The sequence below is a fragment of the Myodes glareolus genome, chromosome 4 (genome assembly GCF_982192425.1).
Source record: "Myodes glareolus chromosome 4, mMyoGla1.1, whole genome shotgun sequence".
NCBI lineage: Eukaryota > Metazoa > Chordata > Mammalia > Rodentia > Cricetidae > Myodes > Myodes glareolus.
The window spans coordinates 32695852-32712181 of record NC_142029.1 but is presented as its reverse complement, the minus strand read 5'-3'; the positions used below and the strand labels follow the sequence as shown (position 1 = coordinate 32712181).

Below are 16330 nucleotides of genomic sequence, written 5' to 3'. Positions count from 1 at the left end.
TTGTCCTCTTTGAAACCCCCAATTTCACATGGGCATCTCTCTACATGTGTTCCCTGTACTTCCCCTGTGCACGAGCTTTCCTATCTCTCCCTGTAATGTCAGTCCTTTGTCATTGTCGTAATTCCAGATTTTAACGTAAGTCACGTCATTCCATATGTGAGTAAATCAGTACAGTAAATGTTTCCTTGTCCTGAACTGTTAGAATTGCTTCATTTATGACTGGTTCAACCCTCACAGTGGCCTGGAGGGTAAGTACTGTTCTGACATTCATTTTACAAGTGAGGACATCAATGTATTAAGTACCTGAGGTTTCCCTTAATGGAGAAAATGGCAAAGTCAATATTTAAACCCAAATAATTGAATTCGAAAGTTCATGTGCTCAATTACTGTTCCAGGTCACTTTGCAGCTTGTATTTTTCTCTTTTTCATTTAGCCACGTGCCTTGCAAAACATTATACTTCATTAATTCTAGATGAGGCGTGTATTTCAAAAATGTATATAACAGTACTAATGATTTCTCCTGTAGTAGTCTCAAAGTTGCTTTATAGAACATGATCACAAATGTTCTGTAACAAACATATTAGATTTTTTCCCTGTAAAATATTTTTAACTTAAATTTTTGAGAAGTTCATGCATGCGTGCTGTATTTATGTCATTCCCCCCCCCCAACTTCATCTGCCCACCACTTCCCTCTCAAAATTTGCTGCTCTTCTCATGGACTCAATATTAAGTCAATTTAATGTCTCTCATGTGGATATGGGCTTAGGGATGGCCACTGAAGATTGGTTGACCTATCAGAGGGCTCATCCCTAGATTCTTCATCTCTCAGTAGCCATGACGTGCCCATATTTCTTCACTGAGAGGTGAGTCTTGTGAGATTTCCCCCATCCATGTGGACATAAGAGTATATGTGCAGGTACAGTTAGTTTTTTTTAAGTGTAATTTTGAAATAAGATGGAAACATCGCTTATGTAACTATATTCATGTATGTAAATGTTTATATACGTATGAACATGTGTTAGGTGTTAATATGTTAAATGTTTAATATATTTGTCTACAATATAAAGAGAAGCAAAAATTCTACATAGATTTTTGAAGTTCTTTTTTAAAACGTAGGGTTTTATAGTTCATTGATTTAGAATATTTACATTTCTTCAACTGATTTCTTTAGTTATAAACATTTACATGCTAGCTGCTTTAAACTGAGGCTTCAGGCTTAAACTTCTTGTAAATGTGTGTGTGTGTATGTGTGTGTGTGTGAATATATATAACATTATTTAATTTTCCCCAATAAAAATGTTGACTAGGTATTTTGTTGTGTATATATCTTAACTTTCACCTGTGTCTATGATAAATATCTCGAAAAAAAGCAGCAACTTATGGGAGAAAAGGGTTTATTTGAACTCATAGTTCTGGGTCACAGTCCTTCATGGTGGGGAAGTCATTGCAGCAGGAACTAACGGCTGGTCCCTCACAGTGCATCCCCAGGGAAGCAGAGACCATGAGTGCAGACACATTAGTGCTTACAAGACTTTCTCCATTTCATTCAGTACAGGATGGCCAGTCTAAGGAATGAGGCTGCCCACAGTGAGCAGGTCTTCACACATCAATCATGGAACTGAGATAATGCCTTAAACCTTCTCAGATGCTGTTCTGCTGTGGACTTAGAGATGTGCCAATTTGAAATTAATACCAATCATCTCAGTCTGTATTAAATTATGTCCATAAATATGTGATAAATGGCCCCCACTTGTAATGTCAGAGCATTAGGGAATATCCATAGGAAGTTCATAGATAATATATAACCTTAATACATAACTCAGTTCTTTATTAGCCTATAAAAGCTATTTCTTTGATTACTAAAAGCTTACAGAAAATTAAATAAGAGGGTAAACTTCAAAAATCATGTAAGCTGTGTTCTAGTTTGATTGTGAATATGTGATGTGGGATACTGTCATGATACTGGCTGTGGGTATCCCCACCTGCTGCGGTGCCTGTCATATCATAAACACCTTGACCCCATAGCTCATGTTGTGACATGGATCTTTTTCACTGTGACAGCAAGAGAGTTCTGCACTCATATTTTTATTATATGTGTTATATATAAATTTATGTATGTGGGGTATGAATTTAATATTTATGCGTGTGTATGTGCATGTGTGCCATAGTGCATGGAGGTCAAAGGTTGATGTCCAGTGCTCGTCACTTTATTTTTTGAGGTAGAATCCTTCTTTGAGTTCAGAACTTGCTGACTCCGTGAGACTGACTGGCCAGCAAGAACAGGCACCTGCCTGTTCCTGTCTCCCTAACACTGGGCACACTGCTAAAAATCAGGTCCTTGTATACAATCAGCATGTTTTCCTCGCTGCCTGTGTGTGTGTGGGGGAGTAGGGGAGAAGGGGAAGAAAGAGAGAGCGAGCAAGAGAGAGAGAGAGAAAGAGAGAGAGAGAGAGAATCACTATGTAAGTATTTGACTCTTGTATTTATCTCTTTAATAGGGTTGCTACTGACCTATGCCTTTATAAAAGAGGCTTGAAATAAACTCTTTAGAAATTTTATATATATATATATATATATATATATATATATAGAGAGAGAGAGAGAGAGAGAGAGAGAGAGAATTGTCTCTGCCTGAATGCTTATTTCCTTTTAGAAAAAACAAAAACCCAGAGAGTATTCTTTCAGAAATATTTGCTTATTTTACCGTTCCTGAAAACAACTGACATCTTTCCAGATACCAGGTAGTGTGGCTGTCATTCTCCTTCATCACACACGTTGCTGTCCTGGAAAACTCAGAGCCAATCAAACTTCAAAAATAGGAAGACATCGCTCCTTGATGGTTGTATGTCTTGTCTTTCACACGCTCTTCTCACACCCCTTGTCCGTCCCAGCTAAGCTATACCCATCCTCCCCTGTTCTCACTGGAATTGACAAAAAGCAGCACACACTTCCTGAAACTGGATCAGAGAGCTAACGATTCCACATTCTGGTTTTCACTCAGCTCTTTAGACTTTTTTTTTTTTTTTTTTTTTTTTTTTTTTTTTTTTTTGGTGCTACCAGAAAGGATTCACCAAGATTGATTCCGTTTTGTCACTGTGAAGATTCCCAGAGCCTCTGGGAAAGAAACCAGGAGAGAGAAAATGTGAAAAGGGAGAAGGCTGGAAGGGGTCACATATCTCAGTGAAGTCCGTAGCATCTAACGTTTTGGTTGTTTGATAAAGTTTGGGTAATTTTTGTCATGAGTGCAAAGAAAACAGTCATACGGAAAGCATGCGCCGGCACGTTGTTAGTTGGCCATTAGCTGCCTAGGAGGAGTGTCTCGTTGATAAGTGGAAGGGAGCGGGTGTAGGCAACAAAAGCCCATTATGCAGTTCTAACATCTGGATGGGCAGCAGCAGGCAGCGGGAGGCAGAGGGCTTACATTTGAGGAGCCTGATACCAAACACAAGAACGTGTTGGACAGAGCCACAGGCAGAAAGCTACCTCCTGAAGGAGCCCTGCTTGGGGTAAGTGGCTGGCTGCATGGTCTCTACAGATCCAGTCTTAGCTGGGAGCAGCTTGTGAGAAAGGCAGCTCAGGGATCGATACTGTTGTGGGTTCTGGAGTTGCGGCAGCACAAGGCTGACATCAGACTACCATGTTCTCACCAAATCATCTATAACAGATATCATCGTATCTGAATCTACCGTCTGTGGGACTCAGCCACAGCGAAACAAGACCACTTGAGTAAATAATTGTGGATGAGATGGTATGGGACACTTCTCCAAATATAAACCCTCATTTTAATTAGAATGACACCCTTTGGAGTGTCCTTCTTTGGACACCTGTTGTCGGTCTCCCTGACTGCATCAGGAGCAGTTCAGTGGTTCACTGTGCCTTATTCCCCAAGGACCAGCCTTGTCTGAAGGAGAATTAAACAAATGTTACAGCTTTTTCCTCTCCAGGCATGCTGCTTAGAGGCACTCGGAAATGTTCACACCATCTAACACACCATCATAGGCTCTCCTACAACACAGCCTTTAAGGAACTAGGCTGTCCCGAACCCCTGGTAATGGGAGTGTTTACCTTTATACCAAGCAGGTGGGAAAAGCACCAAAATCTACGTGTGGCCTGTGCCTGGGCATACTTCAGGGGGTTCCTGCTATAAGACCAAGAGTCTCGGTGAGATTGTCTAAAACAGAGAAGCATAGCAGCGGGTCTATGGTGGTTCCCCGTGTGCTACGTGCATTCGAGACAGAATCAAGCCTGCTTTTCCCGAGGGAAAAGTTGTTGTCCGAGTGTTGAAGGTGCAAGACAGAGTCAGAAAGTGAAAACAATAGGAAACCTTTTAAGTCATAAAAATCAAATGCCACTTAAAAAAATGCTGCAGCATAGAGAGGTAAAGAAGGACAGTTTCAAAATGGAGATTTCTATTCTCTTTCTCTTCCTCTTCCTCCAATTTTTTCTCTGCAGAATGTTTCTCAAGATGGCTGCTTCTCTAGCTCATGTGGTGGCAGGTTCATGGTTCTGAAACGGCCTGCCCCTGTTTCCTTACACATGGGTGTCTTCCAATACCAGTAGCAGGATTCTTCATCCTTGTTAGGAAAGGGGCCCTGGTGAGAGGAGGCAAAATCACAGCAGGAAGGAAGAAAAATGAAGAACAGCTTTTGAAAGACTTGGGGATGGGGGAAGGGGGCATTGTAGTCTGATTTCGTCTTCAAATGATTCAAACTGGGGTAGAAAAAAGAATCTCAGCTTTTCAAGGCTGTTCAACTGTTCCCATGAGCATGGCTTGCAAATGCACACAAGTCAACACTTCCTGGTGTTTCTGTTCTCACTCACCTGGATTGCAACAGTTCTCTCTGTCTCTCGTTCTAGGATCTACCTTGAGTCAGGGGCATACAATATTCATTCAACTGGGTGAATTTTTCTGAATTCCTGGCACAAGTTTGGTATTGCTTTTGTGTTTATTTCTCCACCCCCTGCTTGCAGGTCTCCAAGAGTTTAGCAGTGAGACCACAGCATACAATCTGTGCCAGTCACACTAATACGGGTCATGGGGGAGGGAAAGAGGAAACCCAGACTCTAACTTCCAGTTAGGTGCTTCCCGGGGCATTTCCCTTCCTTCTAAAGCAAAGAGCTTGCTTTAGATTAGGACTGGATTAGAAATAGTTAACTTTAGGAAAATTCTGGGATGGAAGAAGAGACCAATTTCACAGTTCATTGTTGCGCAATACTTTAATCATAAATCTATATTTTTAGCCTCCGTCCACACTGCCATTGACCTCAGCTACGGCTCGTCTCTCCAGCTCGTGTTGTGTCCAATCTCCGTGCTTTTAAAGAGTAGTCTCCTTACACACACTCTTCTCCTACTCAGAAGTGCAGACCAACCCGTCTTCATCTGTGCTGTGAATCGCTGATTCTTCTGTGTGAATTTGAATAGCTTTCATGATTTCTGTCTCTATTTTATGAAAAGAACACAACATTCATCCTCCCATGCTCTCATTTGCCTTTTTCATTCATAGAGCACCTATTAATTTCTAAAATTGAACAGTCATTTGCAGGAGCGTAGCTTGATTAAAGGATTGCAGAGAAAACCTGTCAGCCAGTTCCAGGCAGAGTTATACCAGAGGTAGAGATGGAAGTGGAAAGAGGTGTGTAAGGAAAGAGCAACTCCTGGCTCTGCCACCCACTCACAGCACAGACAGCGGTGCCCACTGGCTTCCATGAAGTCTTCCTGCCGAGCGGACATACCTTATCCTAAACACCAATCAGGCTTTACCGCTGTAATTTGTGACACCCGTGAACGGGGATCCACACAACCCGGAATTTTATTGATTGCATGAAAATTCTTTGTCTCTTAAGGAAGATACATATGGCTTTTAGATCCCGTGTTCTCAGAGGATGACTCCACACTCATATTAAATCCTCCTCCCTTTGGAGGAGATCACAACCACCTTCAACTCTACTGGCATAATCAATATGCACAACACGGTTAGCTCAGCTCGGGCCTGATTTCTCTTTGTTAGGTAACTAAGCGCCAGTCTAAACCACACACCAGAAACTTGGGACGTGGCCCATGGGGTAGAGTGCTTGCCTAGCACGCACAGTCTTTCAGTTGCCCCCTAGCACGACCTGAAGTGGATATGATGGTACACCCCTGTAATCCACATAGCCAGGATGGTCAGGAACTCACCGTCACACTCAGCAAAATAATGATTTTGAGGCTAGCCAGGATTATACAATATCCCATCTTAAACAAACAAGCAAATGAAAATCCAACAAAAGTTTCACTTTCCCCTGCTTTGTAAGGCTAGTAACTCTTGTTAACTCTCATTTGTTAGAAGATTACTCATGTCTTGTACTTTCCAGACTGGGTACTAGTTAAAATCCTGTCAATTTCAGTGATGTCAGCCATTCCCGGTACAACTCGCAAGCCTGATCCCTTTTCAGAAAAATTAAGGCCATAAACATAATCCTCAACCTCACCATCCTGATCACATTCAAAGATTTTCTTCCTCGGAATCAACAACAAAAAAAACCACTTTATCCAGTGCGGGCCATCTTTTCTTTGGCCTTGGAGCCTCATAGGAAGATCTACCTAACACAGCAGCCTGTGGGAAAAGTTCATCCTAGGAAGACTTAGATTGTTTATCAAGGAATTTCAGGAGAGTGGCAGCTATCGTAACCTTCCCGGTCATCTTTCAGCAGGCTGAAGAAGGGGAGGGATTTGCAAACATGCAGCCAACCTCTGCTACACAGCAAAATACTACGCCAGAGAATTGCCAGATAATAGCTTTGAAGAGAATGTGCTTGCTGAGGGAAATTACTACTAGACACACCACATTTTTCCAGAAGCTTCTCTGTGATCAACTTGGTGAACATTTACATATTCAAAACTTCAAGACACATCTCTCCATCTCTGGCTTGCCTCACATTCATGAATAAATCTGAGAGTTTAAAATACATCACACAGAATCCAGCTTAATCTTCTAACACCTTCTAGATGAAAGGGAAGAAAGTTCCATCTTCATGAAATCAGTATTCAGGCGCTCCTTAAAAAGAGTCAGTTACACAACTATAGAAAATGTTACCTGTTGTAGGGAGTAGAATAATGACCCATGTTCAAAACTGTGTTCATTTTCCTTCTATTGCTGTGATAAAACACCATGACCAACGCAACTTAGAAAGAAAGCATTTAACTGAGCTTCCAGCTTCAGAGGATTAGTATCCATGACAGTGTAGCAAAGGCACGGCAGCAGGCGGCTGGAACAACAGCTGAGAGCTCACATCTCACAAGCAGGAGTCAGCGAGCACACTGTGGGTGATGGAAGACCTTTGAACATAAGTTCGCCCCTGTGGTATGCCTCTTCATACAAGGCCTTATGCCCTAATCCTTCCCAAACAGGTCTACCAACTAGGGACTGAGTATTCAAATGTATGAGCCCATGGAAGGCATTCTCGTTCAATCTACCGCATTCCATTCCCTGCATTCATTGATTTATGGCAATATCATAAATGCAAAATGTACATAGTCCAATTGTAAATTCCCCCATAGTTTTTCAGTCTCAACCCTTTTTGAAAACCAAAGCCCCTTCTGAGACTTCAGGCAATCTCTTCAAAGGTCCCTGTAAAATCAAAAATCAATGACACAGAGTTTTATATGTTTGTGTGTGTGTGTATATTAAATGTACAAATACATACACATTCCAGAATGTAGGAATACAGACATAGTGATAAAATACTGATAAAATACTGGACCAAACAAGATGGAAACCCTGCAGGACAAACTTCAAATCCTATAACTCTTTGTCTGGTATCAGAGGGTTTATATGGTTCTACCCTTCTGTCTTTGCTGCCATCAACATACTTGGACTAGTTAGACTCCCCATCGGTAACTCTCCTTTGGCAGATAGCCCATGATTCTGGCATCTCCAACATCTTGAGGTCTCCAAGGAAATGCAGAATTCACTTTCACAGTTTTACAGAGTGCCCTCTTAAGGCCTCTTGCCTTCTCAGGACTTTCATGAAGGAACTGCCCTGCCACACACTTCCTGGCCTCATCAGCTCTCCTTAACTGGGGAGGATTCTACAACCCCTTTCCCTGTGTGCAGTCATGACTCTAGAGTCATGACCGTGTGAAGATGCTGCCCTATTGGGAGGGGTCTGGTGCTTTGGAAGCACATTTGCAGCAGTTTTTGTCTATTGTTGCTCTCTAAGAGCAGACCTTCTTTAGGCATCTACTCTCACAGGCTGGAAGCCTAGTTGGGGAGGGTCTAGCCCCAAGGGCACCCCTCCCTTTATTTCATTTCAGATAGGGCCTCTCCTTTATTCTTTCAGCACAAGTCTTGGTGACAACATTACATTTGTTGTGTGTTTCTTTATCTCTTCAGACTGTACATTTTGCGTTTCTTTTTGCCCCGCTTGCTCGTTTTCATGGTAGCCTGCTTAAGCATGATGACTAATAACCACGTGACAGGGTCCATAACTCAGCTTTCTTGAAATCTCCTTTGCCAAAGAAATTAGCCTATTACTTTTAAATTTAGTCTTAGGCAAATTCTTTGGACAAGGGCAGAAAGCAGCCCCACTGTTCATCAAAATGTCACAAGAAATTGGGTCTACTTGTTAATATTGCCTCCTCGGAAACCTCCTGAGCTGATCTCCACAGTCTGTACTGTTCTCTGCACGACTGTCTTCCAAGCACTTACTAGGATGGCCTACTGAGTTCTGCTTATAGTAGCCTTCAACTACTTTTCTAGTCCAAGTCCCAAGATCTTTCACACCCCACAAAAACAAAACAAACAAACAAAACAACAACAACAACAACAAAAACACGGTCAGGTTTTTAAAAGAAAGATCTGACATCCTAGCGCCAACTTCTATATTAGTTTATTTTCTATTGCTGTGATAAAACATCTTGATCAAGATGCATTAGAAAGGGAAGCATCTAACTGGGCCTTTCTATATGGTTTCAGACGACAGTAGGCAGCTGCAGCAGCAGCTAAGATCTGACCTCTCACAAGCAGGAAACAGAAGACACAACAGAGATGACAGAAGGCTCATGAAGCCTCAGAGCCTGCCCCGCGACACACCTCCTTCAACAAGGACACACCTCCTCATTCTTCCCAAACAATTCTACCAACTAGGGATCAAGAGTTCCAATGTATGAGCCTATGGGATTCATTCTCATTCAAACCACCACAATGACCAAGCCAAAACACAAATGTGATCCCACCAAACAAGAGGAAATTATAATGCATGACCGAGTTCCTAACCCTGCTGCTTCATCCCAAAGTGTCACATTAAGTATAACTAATATTTAAAATGTCAGAAGAAAAATCAATGAGGAGTAATTAATAACTCTAGAGTGACCATTATGTTTCCCAAGAAATCACACAATTAGCATGATTTTCAGTCTTATTTAATAAACATTATTATATCCCATTAAGGAAGTTAACAGATTATCTCTGTAGCCTATACAATAATGATACAACAGAGCAAGAAAATAATCACAGCTCATAAAATAATATGCTTTTGCAGCCTTATAATATTTCACTCCTCGTTTAAAGTAACAAATTCCTCAATCCGTAGCACTTTCTTAAATATTTAACAGCTGCTGGAATAGCTGTGTAGCTCTCAAGACACATCAATTCTATCTCCAACCAGCAGATGAAGAAGCTGCTTGCTCTTAAGCCCCCTTTACTATTTGGAAACCATAGTTATATCATAAGGTCATTACAAAGAGGCATTTTAGATGGTGTTTTAAAAAATGGAACAGTGTCTCATGCTTAATTATCCTGATGATCCCATCACTAATATTTTTTGACGTTATACCCAGCCCATAATGAAATGCTGTGTAGCACTTACTTTAATTCTCATAACAAATTTTGAATCAGGTAAAAAATGATAATGTTACAAATAAAATAACTGAGGATTAGATGCATGCTCAAGGTGAAGTAAGGTCTACGTGTCAAGCTAAGATTTGACTGGGACTAAATGGTTGCAGGACTTCATGGCTTCACTGTTACGTCAGATCGATAGACTCTTCAGATAACTATAGTCACCTCTGGATCAGTTCTGTTATGCATTATCGTAAGTATTATACACACTGTGGTTTACATTCTTGTGATATTTTGACAAACAATGTGTCTGCTTCATGTCCTTGCCCAAAGTAATAGACAAGGTATGTTTGGAGAGGTAGCTGAACACATGGGAAGCACGTGCCTCTGAATATCATAAAGTAGCGAGTGCCTGCACTTTTTAAAACAATCGCAGTTGAACAAATCCTTGGAGAGGAAAATGAGAGGGAAGCCAGTGAGCTTCTATTCACAACATTGTATAGGTTTTAACAACTAGGGCAGAGTCATCTGTCAAAAACATGAAAGACATAATGTTTAGAGAGACACTAGTGTCCTCCAGCAGGTGCACTCAGACATGCCTGGCATGGCTTTTGCTTTGAGGACTTTCACGCAACTCTGTCAGCCACGATAAGCATCATTGTTCCTCCAGCTCATTATCCTGATGTCATGCTCAACAGCGCCAGGTAGGAAAGGCCAGAGCCCGAGGTATGTACAAACCATCACTGTTAGAACAATCCAAGTGCAAACCTTTTCAGAAAGGTGACACAGTATAATCCATCCATACAAATAAAGGTGGCTGAGGGATACGTATTTGAAATAGGTAGATTCGAAGCCGCCACTACAGAATCTCGGTCTCACAGGCAATGAATTTCAGTCACATTCCATTATACCCACAGAATCATTTAATGTGTCCCAACTTTGTATCCCTTGCGGGGGGGGGCAGATAATTTTATACAAAGTGCCAAAACCACACAACTTTGTGATGCTCAAAGGTAGAATATTCTGAAAACAAAAGAGGGATTTTCCAAGATGCAGAATTCTAGACATCAAACTGGAAAAATCCTAAGTGAACAGATTACTGTCCACTCTGGATGATCTTGGAGAATCTGGCTGCCCCAGCTGAGGACTATGTTGTTCCTGTGAGAAAACACACATGTCTAGCTCACTAGAGCCTCCCAAGCAACACACTTCCCCTAGGATCTGCTGAAGAAAACACATGAACTCACACTTGGGAAAGTAGTCTCTCAGTCTGGGTCCCTACCTGGTACATTTCCTTGTCGTAATTGTCAGTCCTTGCTGCAACTATCTTCTGCCTCTCACAGGGAGCTACAGCCTGGGCAAAGTGCTGCTTCCTCATCTTCATCAGGATGGGCCACTTGTGTTGTTACTTTCAAAGCTGGACCCATATTTTCCCACTGATTAGAAAATCTTTCTTTCTATCTTCTACCACTGAGCATTTCCCTACTGGCAATGCAACACACTTATTATACATTAGTAGCCAGCAATTTTGTATTTGTTATCAATCCAACTACAGTAGAACTCTACCAAACATGCTGATAGGATACCCAGAGTTTCTCTAGCATCTGGGCTCCTTAGACCAGTGGAGCAGGTAGCACAAGGTTAGCAAAAGTCTGACAAAATATTAATGCTAATGTCCATAGATTTAGAAAAGAAAAACTCATGGGAGAAGAGAATAATGTGTCCCATGGCATCAAGTCATTAGGTTTGTTCAGAGCACAGCAAATGAAAAAGCCTTGTCCATCCTACAGGTCCTAAGGATCTGTGTAGAAGATGTGATAAATACAGCCATCTCTCCTCTTGTGCTGGTTTCATTTAACCAATCATAAAGTGATTGAGAGGATGGCATACTCAATATATAGGACTGGAGAGTAAAAACAAGTCCTGTGGCTAGCCTATGTCAAATGGCACTTGGTACATTGATTGGCTCTTCTTACTACACTTTGATCAGGAGCAATCACTTGAATATAAGAACTTTCTGTTCTATTTGGTAGAAGTACAAGGTTCGTGACTGGTGTGATGGATTTTGAAGACAGGCTGGTGCCAATTGGAAATCCCTAAAATATTAGCTAACACTATGGGACTGTTTTCGCTGTGATTTTATACCTGCTTTACTTAGTCTAAATATCTGAAGGATTATTAGCTCACCACAGTGGAAATGGTATCCTGAAGTGTTTCCTTAAGTATTATTGTATTGTGGGAATGTAGAACCCAGGTAGCCTCCATCTTCTATTAGATACCATTGCATGATGGGAAAGTAAGATTTTAGTGGCCTCTGCCTTTATATAAATATCATTGTGTTGAGATATAGAATCCTGGTAGTCTCACATTCCCTTAGGTATTACTGTATTATAAGAAGACATTATCCTGGTGACCTCCAATGTTCCTCGGGTATCAATGCATGGGTGCATGCCTTGTCCGCCTTTGAAAGCAACACTCGAGTTTCCTGCTGGGTGAAGCCAACAAAGATACAAACAATGGGTTGAAAAATTTAATCTCTGTTGCATGAAGTGTGAGGCAAAAACAGGGGCTTTGCTATATTTGGAAACCTAGCAACTGTAAAGTTTTTGGAATGCTATTGAAACAGAGTGCCATACAATGACCCCAGCTTTTATCATGTTAGGTTTAAGAATAATAGGAAATGATTGTCAATTAGAAATGTTAGATGGATAACCAGGGCTGTCGGCACAAATCATAGGTGAAGTTTTAGTGATTTGAAATTCAATTCCACAGAAGTTGTAGCTAGGGGAAAATGACATAAAACCTAGCAACCTATACTAGGGAACCAGAAATAAGGACACTATTATACCTTCCTAACAGTACACACTGCCTTGTTTAGACCAGGAGCAAGGCAGGTAATTATGTCATAGAGACTGTGACAAGCTGTCAATCAGTCCTTAGGAGATATTTAGATTCATTGTGTGTTAATATGTAAACAATAATAAAACCCTCATTTACTCTCTTTTTAAATTTAATAGTGGAACTCAATAGTTTGGGATCCTATATAAACTCAGAAGTCTCAAATAAATTTTAAACTAAAAATCCATCTAAATTAGAGCCATGGGAAAAATACTTTTTTTCTGCAGAAGTGTGCATTTTTAATCTGCCCAAAAGAATAATTATGATTTCCACCTTACTTGATTGCTGTTAGTAGAAAAGTAATTGATATGTATGAACATCAACACAGACACATGGTAAATAGATGTTTATTCAATTTTGGTCACTAATAAATAGTCTTATTTTTCATTAATATTGTTTTTATTTTGTGTGTGTGCATACGTGCACACAAGCACCCGTGTGCCACAGCTCACACATAGGGGTCAGGTTCAGTCCTTTCCTGCCTCCTGAATTCTGGGGATCAAACTCAGGCTGTCAGGATTGGCAGTAGGCAACTTTACCAACTGAGTCATCTTACCGAGGCTGGTGTTGGTTTGGTTGTCCTTTCAAAATCTCTGCAGTTCTGGTAGATTCCTGTTAGTGGATTTAAATTTTAAAAACCAAGCAGTATTTTGATAGAACTTAAGTGTTCATTGTGAAGAGGGAAAATATCTTCATTTTCACATCTGTCAGTCAATAGGACAGAGAGAAGCCTTGTTGGGTAACAAATGAACAAAAGTCTAGATAATTCACATGCTGTGGAACGTCATGAAAACACAATCTACTCCATCTGTATTTCATCTAGAGGCCATGACTACAAGCTGAATCATCAGAAGGAAGACTAAGCTGGCCAATGGAGACCTGGGGAGTGGAATTCTTGAATTTGCATGTTAATCACAACACAAAGATTCACTTCCCAGCTACTTACTTCATTTGATGGTGGTAGAAGACATACCAGGGTCAATGATCTTAACCAGCTAAACCATAGCTGGAAAACTGAAGTATTTATTAATTTAACCTTTCCCCCATGAACTGAAATAATTAAAATCCATCCAGATTTCTCTCAAAATGGAACAAATAACTCAGTATTTATTTTTATCAGTTCAGAGTTTTGCCTTTTTGTCTTGGCATATTCTCGTTTTGTCTGAGACTGAACCCCATATGCCTTTTCCTGGTTATCCTTCAGCTTCTGACTTTCCCAGGCAGTTGCATGACTCTGTCATGAAGGATCTTCAATTCTGCTGAAGCACAGGCTTCCGCTGATACCCAGCATCCTCGTTTCTATGCCTCCCTGCTCCTCGGCAATCAGGAGGGCCCGTGGGAGAGCCTTATTGGTGCTGGTTCTGAATCCGCGTGTGCCTTGCCTGTGTGACAGAACCACCTTCTGCAGACTTTGATTGTTATTTTATCCTTTAGCAATGTGGGTTTAGAAACATATAAATTATCTTATGCAGTAATGTTTCCTATAGAAATGAAAATATTTTCATGAAAACATGTTAATACCAATAAGCAATAAGTATCCAAAAATAATGAGGTGGCTCTAGACAGTAAACATAATGCCTAACTATGTTTACAACTATATTTAAAATTGTGGTCCTTAGTGATTTCACTTCTGAGAAAAGTCCACCTCTTTGATTTACTATCAGGCTCACATGTGATGGCAGAATCTAGACAAATAACAACTTGGGCTTATATCACAGTGAGTCACGGAAGGCAGACCAGAAGTTATCCTTAATTACCTAGGTGAGCCCATGCTATCAGAGGGAAGACATTTGAACTTCGGTGGCTTTACTCTGGGAAGTATCCCAGCAATAATACTGAAAAGTTCTCTCCCTCTCAAACTCACTTTATTACCCTCTACTCTTCGATCAGGGTACTTCTTTTTTTTATTTTTTAATCAGACAGAGCCTTAAATTTTAATCACCTTCTTTTATTATGTTTTTGTCCTTTGAGACCAGTTGCAGGAATTAGATATTCCCTGACTGTTAGAGAATAAATTGCCAAGTCTTTCTCTACACATTGTCCATATTTTTTAGCTTGCATTTAGTTCATTAGCTGGTTGTATTACACCTCTCAAAAATAACTCTCTGGTTCCCTTTCCAATCAGATTTTGACACTGGCTTCGGTGGTAGTAAAGGAGGAAGAATACACGAAGCCTGCTTCACACCAATGTAGTCTGATACAGAGCATTGGGCCACAGGCTTGAGCTCTTTGTAAAATATAAAGAGATGTGAATCTCAAACAATAACGATAATAATAATACTTTTTAGAGTCTTCTTTGGACTTTTGCTTGCTCCAAATGCTTTGATGATTTTATCAAAGTTCAACAATATAATTTATGCAGCTTGTTATTAGGTTAGCATATATTAACATATAATTGGTTTCGCGACATTGTTATACATGCATAGAAAGTATTTTGAGCATATGCAATTCATCACCCTTTTTTGATCCCCTCATTTTCACTGATGCCCTTTCTATTACTAAATAGCCTCATTTCTCTTTTCCTGTCTTTTTAAAAGTCATCCAATGTGTTTCATGAGGGTTGCCCTTAGGAACATGGGTGGGGTTATTTACAGGAGCACAGGCAACCTGCCAGTGCCTATACCCCTGAAAAAAAATCTCTTCTCTCGCAGCTACCACTGGCTGCCTGTAGATATTCAGGGGGTGTGGGGACCTCTTGAGCCCCCTGTCCCATCTCCATGACAGAATACTAATAGGCTCAACCTTATACAAATCATGTGCAGAACACTGAAGTTGTTTTGACTTCCAGAGTGACTACATTGGCATTACAACCCCTTCCTTCTAGCTTACAATTTATAAATGTGTATTTACAGTTATTGTGAATTGGTTGCTAGACTGTAGCACGAATAATAAAAACCCAGAGACCGATATTGGGGTTCAACCCGAAAACCAGGAAAGCAAAGCAACCAAACCACCGAGAAATCTTACCTCTGCCAAGGCTGAGCAGACTAAGCAGTCTAAGCCTCTCTCTCCCCCCATTTTCTATTCCCTCTAGTGCTGGGATTAAAGCTGTGAGCCACCACCACCTGGATTTTTTTTTTTCCATTAGACTTGTTTATTCAAGTATCCGAAAACACTCTTTCCACTTCCTCCCCTCCTCCCAATACCCTCCCGCTCCCCCAACTCCCCCCCACTTCCTCTCCTCCTCCCTCACCATTCCCAAGAGCAGTCAGGGTTTCCAGCCCTGTGGGAAATCCAAGTTCCTTCCACCTCCCTCCAGGTCCAGGAAGGTGAGCATCCAAACAGGCCAGGATCCCAAAAAGCCAGTCCATGCAGACGAAACAAGACCCAGTGCCGTTGTCAATGGCTTCTCAGTCTTCATTTGGACCTTGGGGGCTCAATCAGCCCCAGAGGGTGCCTGAACTGACCTTGGCCCATAACCGTACTGATGAATATTTTGCATATCACCACAGAACCTTCATATGGCGATGGATGGAGATAGAGACAGAGACATATACTGGAACACTGGACTTTACTCCCTAGGTCCAAATGAGAAGCAGAGGGAGGGAGATCATGAGCAAGGAAAGCAAAATCAGAGGGTGCCTTCATCTGACGATGGATGGAGATAGAGCCAG

At 41.1% G+C, this 16330-nt stretch overlaps 1 protein-coding gene and 1 pseudogene across 4 annotated transcripts in view; both read left to right on the top strand.

The window, feature by feature from the left end:
• Unc13c (unc-13 homolog C) overlaps positions 1-16330 on the top strand; it is a 445873-nt gene that overhangs the window by 120452 nt on the left and 309091 nt on the right. The gene's annotated exons all lie outside the window — the stretch shown is intronic.
• LOC148122225 (large ribosomal subunit protein eL34 pseudogene) lies at positions 3947-4310 on the top strand (annotated as a pseudogene).